This window comes from Triticum dicoccoides, chromosome 3A (genome assembly GCF_002162155.2).
Source record: "Triticum dicoccoides isolate Atlit2015 ecotype Zavitan chromosome 3A, WEW_v2.0, whole genome shotgun sequence".
Taxonomy (NCBI): Eukaryota; Viridiplantae; Streptophyta; class Magnoliopsida; order Poales; family Poaceae; genus Triticum; species Triticum dicoccoides.
The window spans coordinates 734,486,214-734,494,499 of NC_041384.1; the positions used below are offsets into that span (position 1 = coordinate 734,486,214).

The 8,286-nt window shown below is 40.4% G+C and overlaps 1 pseudogene; it reads right to left on the minus strand.

The window, feature by feature from the left end:
* Window positions 1–443: 443 nt before the first annotated feature.
* Window positions 444–6,201, minus strand: LOC119270580 (annotated as a pseudogene).
* Between the last annotated feature and the right edge of the window lie 2,085 nt (window positions 6,202–8,286).

An 8,286-nucleotide genomic window follows, 5' to 3' on the forward strand; every position in this document is an offset into this window, starting at 1 on the left:
GGCATTTCAACAAGTGACTACATACGGAGTAAAATGAGTGAATCTACACTCTAAAATATGTCTACATACATCCGTATGTAGTAGTCATTTGAAATGTCTAGAAAGACAAATATTTAGGAACAGAGGGAGTATATGCTAGAGGCTCCGGCAAATCTCAACATGTACTGCTACACGTAGAGCCATGCCAGTCTCTGTTTCACAAATCGAGGAACACTGAGAAATTGAGATTGGAGATGAATCTATAATTTAAACATCCTATAATTTTAGGAGCATGTAAACATAAATTGTTAGAGATAAGAGTTGGAGAAAATTCATTAGCATGTTTTGTCTCTTTATTTGCCAAACAGTGCGTAAGACGAGAATGTCTTATCACCCGCTATATACATACGTTGAATGGATGAAGATCTAACGACCACAGCGACTGACAACTAAGGAGGAAACGAAGATCGAATGGTTGAAAGAATATGTGGTGTGGCCCACCCACATTTCCCACCCCTTCTCTCAATTATCCCCTTTTGTAATTTACTTTGGTGCCCATATCCTTGATTGATTGCACTTTGTTTGTTTGAACCCAACTGAAGCTAGCACTTGGAGCGTGTTTATTTTTCTGTGCCAAACGACCAGGCAAACCAACACAAAAACCCTATCGGTGCAGAACAAATTGTTGGCAGTTTTTTGTTAGTTCTGTAAAAATACCATCAACCATGCTAGAGCAGGTAAAACACCCAAGTTAAAGCCGCCGTTGCTAGGTGACTTGTGTCTACTACCATGTTGGTGACTGTGATGATACTTGGCTGGAGCCCTTGGTCGTTTCGTATGCCCAAGTTTTAATTTAGTTGTTGGTTCATCAGTTTGTTTGCGCAACAAATTTACAGCATGGTATGAATTAGTCTTAAATTGCTCTGCTCAACTCGGTCAGAAATTTAACACAAACTACTGTATCAGACAGAGCCTTGGGCAAGCCAAGTTGATGCGCCTTCAGCTCATAACCCTGCTAGACACAAGCAAAATGACTAGATGAGAAAGTTTATCCTCTCTTATGCCTGTAAAACCATACTTGATATGTTTACAACCTTTGCCCCTGTGTCTTCTTTTTCTCTAGCTTCAGAAAGTTAGAGCGGCCACCAATATTGATGGAGGAAAAAAGAAACTCTCTGTAGAAGAGAAGAAACCAAACTGGTCACTGATTGCCATCTGCAGTCACAAAAGCATTCGCCATAAACAACATGATGTCAGTACTACGTATATAGCATTAATATAAGATACAAAGATATATAAGCTTGTACCTAATCGACAACTTGAGTCTTTGGTGTGCTGCTATACTTCAATATGTGGGGATTAAGACTGCGTTGATAACGGGCAAGGCACTGGAAAGGTGTTCTCTGTGTACCCAACGCAACTGCAATATTAATCCAGTTATGCATTCCTTTTTCTTGGACAGTTAGTATAAGTCTTTTCTCCTCACATGCAGTCCAGGCGTTGTGATTAATCAGTGGATTGTCATAGTTTAGCCACCTAGAGAATAAAATTACAATTTCTTGAATTAGGACTAACCAATTGAAAACACAGATGCAGACACATATTGCAGAAACGTTAAATGACAATATCAGGAGAGATGGCAAAGTAAGATCTGGTGAAACTTTTGCAAGATGAGCGAAATGAAAATTGCTCCGTGCGCTAGAAGGGAAAAAAATCTTCTAGAGGGAAAGTACCTTGATTCGCATTCAGCACCGGATCGACCAGGCAGGTACATAGCAGTGATATAGTCCCAGTTTACTAATGGCAAGACTGACCGGAGAATCTCAGGAGTCGCCTCAAAATTACCCCCAGTGTTCGTCAGTGCATAAGCCATATCTACAGCACTGAAGTCACCACTGGAACTGCAGAACGAAAAAGGAATAACAGAATAAGATTGCATGTCAAATCTTCTAGCAGAAGACCATGTAAAATTACATTAAAACTCATAAGTTTGGCATCAAACCCACATCTCAATTTGCGGAAAACAAATACCCCAGTAGCACAACTATAGAGACTATAAAGACTGTCAATTCATAATTTATAGACAGTTCAGTCAGGAACCCATTGAATTCATATTGATAGAAAACCATCAAGAAAAATGGAAAATAGCTATTAGAACCAGATACTCCCTCCGTACCAAAATAAGTGTCGTTGATTTAGTACAAAGTTAGTATAAAGTTGTGCTAAATCAACGACACTTATTTTGGGACATAGGGAGTACAAAACTTTTAACACTCTTGAAGCTTAAAAAGGGGTGCTCTTCAAGTGTTAGCAAAGAATAATTGATAAACTATGACAATGGGTTGTTCAATGTGATATTAAGTGATTAAGTCATGATTCAAGATCCATGACCGAAATAGAAGATGAAAATGCTACATTGGTGCAAAGAGTTCAATAATTCGACAAACCTTCCATTCTTCATGGAGTCCTTAATTAACATTTCCTAATACTGCTGCTTTATTCCTTTAGCAAGCCTGTCTTTCTCTGTATCTGACCATGAATGCTTCTGAAGCGACATTGGGAATTGCTTCAGAACTACTTTGTACTTTTCAATATGAGGGTTCTCAGCTGGGCCAAGAAGTAATGGAGACATCTTACATTTATTCTGCAAGAATAGAATACTCTTTTGTAAGTGCATATTATCTGTTCCTAAAAATCAAGAAAGATAATCACTTGAGAGTCATGTTCATGCACATGACAGAGCAATATGTGACTATATTCCCATGATCCGCGAGCTACTATGTTTTTATGTACCATTCTCTCCATTATGAAATGGAAAACAATGGTTCGGGCAACAGAGGAAGAATATGTACGTGTACAATAGAAACAATATTTAGAATTGATCTGTCTAATAAATAAATTGATTTAAGTGTGATAGAATAGCAATTCAATATCCCTAAAATAAAGAACAGCAATTCAATTAAATTCTACAAAATACATACATGTTAACAAGAAAAGGATCTTAAGTAATTTAGTCAACAGACTCAACATGACTGAAAATGCTATCACAACATAGTTGCAAATCAACATCTAGCTTCTTATACAATAGAGATCTACCCTGCTAATCAACATATGCAAGTCCGATTCAATGAAAATTTGTTGTAGATGATTACCAGATCCAAATGGATGCTATTTCATATTTGAATTTCTACTAATCAAACAATCACATAATCTCAGGGAACATTGCCTGAAGAGAGCAATGAAAATAATAGCACAGGTGACACACTTAAACCACCAACATATGTCATTCCTACTTGCACTAGGATACGAAACCTATTCGCCTTTTCATACAGGTATTTACAACTATCTTATGCAGGAAACAAGCGTGGGTGTAGAAAAATCTGTAATGAAAGTTAATAACTACGTGGCGTTTTCAGAGAACAAATAGGAACATCAACAACAGAAGGTGCAAGTGCTCTATAAGTCTATATATCATAAGGTGATTATATATGTTATCTAATATACAATACACAGCTGTAAATACTGACGTTATTACCATTGCGGATTGTGCGGTTTGTTTTTTAGAGGAAATCAATCGAACACGAGGATCCACCTTGTGGCATAAAAAATTGCTAAATGATCTTCTGCAGCTTAACTGATAGTCCATAAGGCATTTGACGCGATCCCTAAGATCCTTATTTACTTCAATCTTTGCTTCAATGTTAATCATCTTCCTTCTAATAAACTTCTGGCATGCTCTGTTCTTCTTGAGAGCATCTACTAACAACAGTGCAGCTTTGGGGAACCCAGTTTGAGTGAGAGCTTTCGTGTTTTTGTTCTGTACATCCTCTTCACCAGGTCGATGTGCAATAAATTCATCGTCCCCTTCTTTCGATGCCTCATTTTTCATGTTTTCCAATGGACCAGTGGAGGTACCTTCAGTAGGTAAATAAAGATTAAGGGACCCTTTATGTATCGACATATATGCCTTTTTACACTATTCAGGAATTATGATAACATTGTATATGTTGAGTTTTCGATTATATACTGGTACGCGTGTCTTCAAGAGAAAAGGGTTCTGCTTACATGTAATAACTCGTGAATCAGAAAATCAACCATATATTGCATCTAATTTGTCGACAGAGTTTGTAATGGGTTATTCTCATGCATTGCAATTCTAGTATCAGGATAACACTACATATTGTGTTAGCACAGCCCATAGTTTAACATTCAAAGCTAACACTGTATGGAAGTTACTACAGATGTAGCATGTTTTAGTTACTAGCCTTTATAAGACATCATTGCTACATAAAATTCAGAACAGTATAAAATCAGAAATACTCAAAAATGGCAATCAGATACTTCTTTCATACCAAACGAAATGCACTGAATATTTTATGATTAAATGTAATCAAAATTCAGCTTGGAAGTTTCTCATGGTATTTTGAGATATCTATCTAGAATAGGGATTACCAGGCTATATCGTACTATCCTTGATGTACCATCAAACAGACATGTCCATACACAAAAGAAATGCGAATGCACACAAAGTCCCGAACAAGCCGAAAACACTCACCAGGCACTTCCAAACTGGAACTCGGAAGAACCGGATCGTGAGTGGTCTCACCAGAATGGTAGTGCGAGAAGCGGCGCTGTATCGCGCGGAGCGTCTCGAGGCCATCCTCTTCATCATCCTCCGTGTCGGAAGGCGGCCAGATGCAGATCGGGCGCGGCGAGGAGGGCGAGGCCTTGTTCAGGTGAAGGTTCTCGCGGATGCTGCGAACGAGGGCGAGGTCCTCGTCCTCCTCCTCCTTGTCCGACAAGCCACCGCTGTGTCGTCGCAGGGGCGACGAGATAGGAGGAGGCCTGTGCGACGGCGGCGTCTGGGTCAGCGCCGGCAATGATGCAGGAGCGGCGGACCAGGTCAAGATCCTCCTGGAGGTCCTCGTCGAACTCGGAGTCTGAGTCATCGTCGGAGTTCAAGTCCATTGAGGCGGCAGCAGAGGCGCCGGTTGTGGCGATGGTGCGCTAGTAAAATAGAAGGTAAAATTCTGGAGGATATGTGCAGCCACCTGGATGAAAAATTAAAAGCTTAGAATGTATAAAAGGGCGTTTGCAATGCAATCTGAATAATTAGTGGACTGGACTGCATACACGTCATATCTATATGTTCTAAGGAAAACAGGAAATGGGGTGATAAGTTGGTGCTTCCTCATGTTGTGCAAGAACTGGTTCTACATGCTATTTAAATGCTTCTTGTATTTAAAACCAAACTGTTCTGGTTGTTTTGTGGAAATATAATCATCAACATGATTTCCAATTGAGTTGGAAAATAACATTCACAGAGCTCGCACCTTGGGAGCAGAAAGTAGATTACGTCGCCACCATTTATTGGAAGATCATAGCTGGGCTGAAGTGGTAAAGCACGTAGCAGGAGGTTTCCAATGTCCGGTAAGTAAATCCCTCCATCGGCATGACAGTGCTCCCAGCCCGGCTTAGTCACCTCAAACTATGGAACACTAATATGCTAGTACCAATGTCCAGGGCTCCAGGCTGATGGACACTTGAGTTCCACCAACTTATGCAGATTATGTACTACGGGCCAACCCTATCTTTCTGTCTTTCTTCCTTCTTTTATCCTTGTTCTAAGTTTTAAGACTTCTCAGTATGATATGCTAGTTGCAAGTTTGTTTCGTTATGTATCTGATAAGCAAAGCTAGATTGGTGGAAGTACAGTTTGCAATTTGGGCCCGATAACAAATCTGATAAGACATCAATCACTGAGCAAGAAACGGTGAACATGGTGTGATGATCTGCAATACTAGATTGAAGCTTAAGACCAATTTAACACCCTGAAACATCAAGAATGCATTAACGAACCAGTGGCTGCTGCATAATACCGCTAGTGTCAGAGATGCAGTAGTGGCGGCATAAGAGGAGCTAAGCAGAGGGCTGAACGTAAGGGAGCGGACATGGAGGATGGCAGGGCGGGCGGGGAGGACGGCGGGGCGTGCGACGGGATTGCGGGGCACGGCGGGAGCGGCGCGCGCCGGTCCTGGGGCGCCGCTGACCTCCATGGCGGGGGGAAGGAGCTACGGCATCAGGGATGCGGGATGGGTCGGAGATGGGGAAGAGGGGAGGAAGGCACCTGCGCAGCCGCCGGTCGCCGTCGTGGTCGCCGCCGGCCTCCCTGCCTGCTCGGTCGCCGCTCTCGTCTTTTTTTTTTTGAGGGCTTGTCGCCGCTCTCGTCTGCGACCGCGCGGGTCGGAGAACACCTACCAAACGCGCACTCCCCTGCCCGATTTCGTCCAGCCCATTATTGGGCGCGGGCGCCATTTTCTTTTACGTTTATTTTTTCCCTTTTTACTACCTTTTAAATTTTATACAAAAATCCTTTCAAAAACCTAAATATTGTAGAATATCATAGATTCAAATAAATTCCTCAAAAACAAAATATATTTGTGAATTTAAAAATATTTCGAAATTCAAAAAATGTTCACGGATTTTAAAAATGACAATGTTTGCGCAATTTGTAAAATTTTCACAAATATTATAAATGTTCACGATTTCAATAAAAATCTAGAGAACAAAAATGTTCATGAATTCAAATAAATCGAAAATATAAAAAATGTTTTTAAAATTTCAAAAAAGTTAGTGAACTAAAAAATCATAATTTTCAAAATTTCATGAGTTAAAAAACACAATTTTAAAAGTCTCACATTTCAAAAAGTTTTAATGAATTTAAAACATGTTTAAAAAATCCCAAAATGCAAGAAATGTTCTCGCATTTAGGGAAAAATGTTTGCGAGATTCAAAATAAGTTCATGAAATTCAAAAATTATTCTTGAATTGTGAATGACTTAAAAGAAAGAAAGAAAAATGAAAGGAGAAACGAAAATGGAAATAAAAAAAGCAGAAAACCCCGAAAATAAAATTGCAGGAAAAAACCGCTATTAGAGGTGAAACCGGATCAGATTCAGGGTTTTGATCATAAAGATTCCACTAATCCCGTTGAAAGGGTCCCAACACCTGGGATAGGGCAATACATCTAAGAAACTATTCCATGAATCATACTCCCCCTTGATGCAGGAATAAATGGATAATGTTTACATCGTATCATATTTCATATGATTTTTTTTACTTTCATTCCTTTTCTCTTGTTTGTTTCTTAAGACGTTATATTGCCCTACTTCGGATAATGATTAACATAGACAAATGTTGTTCAAATGAGATATTGTTCTTCGTCTTTTAACCGCCATTCTTTACGTTTTTTTTAACCCGAGTGTCAGTGAAATTGGACAACAATGGTCATTGGAGTGATTGATTGTGTACGTTATTGTCCCTTTTATCCTTTACGGCCCCTTTGGATGTCGATAGTGAAGGCAAAAATTGGACTTTGGCATTCGGGTGGCCCCTATATCTCTGTTTGTATGGTCACAACATTCATATGCGTAATTGCCAACACTTGGTCCACCCCATCCCGAATTTTTGTTGCCAGTTCTGTGTGGTCATATATGTATTTGTTTATGCTGAAAGTATATAGGATTATATTGAGAGTTGGGACGCCCGCTCCTGCTCACCGCCGACCACCATGGCCGCCGGAGATTGGTCGGAGAGGGGCCAGCGAGGGGGTTGGAAGAGAAGATCAGAAGTTAGGGGCGGCAAAGGGGCACAGCCTCGGCACGAGGGCCAATCCAGAAGTCTGAGTTCTCGACGAGGATGCTCACATTGTTCATTCTTGCAAAGGCCTCTGCAGTTCAGGCCTTCTTATTACGTGAATTATGCTACAGACGTGGATGTGCAGAGGATTAGCACCTAACGACATGTACCTGACGACTATTCTGAGTTCTACTAAATACTCCCTCCGTCCGAAAAAGCTAGCATCAAATTAGAGCTAGATACATCCATTTGAGGGACAGCTTTTTCAGACAGGAGTATCTTCTAAGCACTTTCCACGCCGTAACAATGACATGCAGATTGATCACCCGGGCCAAGATGTGCCTCTCCGATATTTGCACAGAAAAGGGAAGCACAAAATTAAATTATTGAACGATCTCCTTCAATTTGACAAACCATGATCTATGCGCACAGTTTGAATCTCCAAATTTAATATTTTGGATGACGGTTGTGGACACAAAACTATATCATCACAAGGAGCATCCTTGCATCGATCTCTAACTTATTAAGTTCTCGCTACAGATCATCGCAATTCAGGGCCAAGAGGACTTGAAACTGCGGCGCCGTTGCTAAATTTATACTTACCAATTATGAATCAGAGCTACTCTCAGTGTGCATTCTTCCAAGCTCTACTCTCAAAGCAAGCTGCAC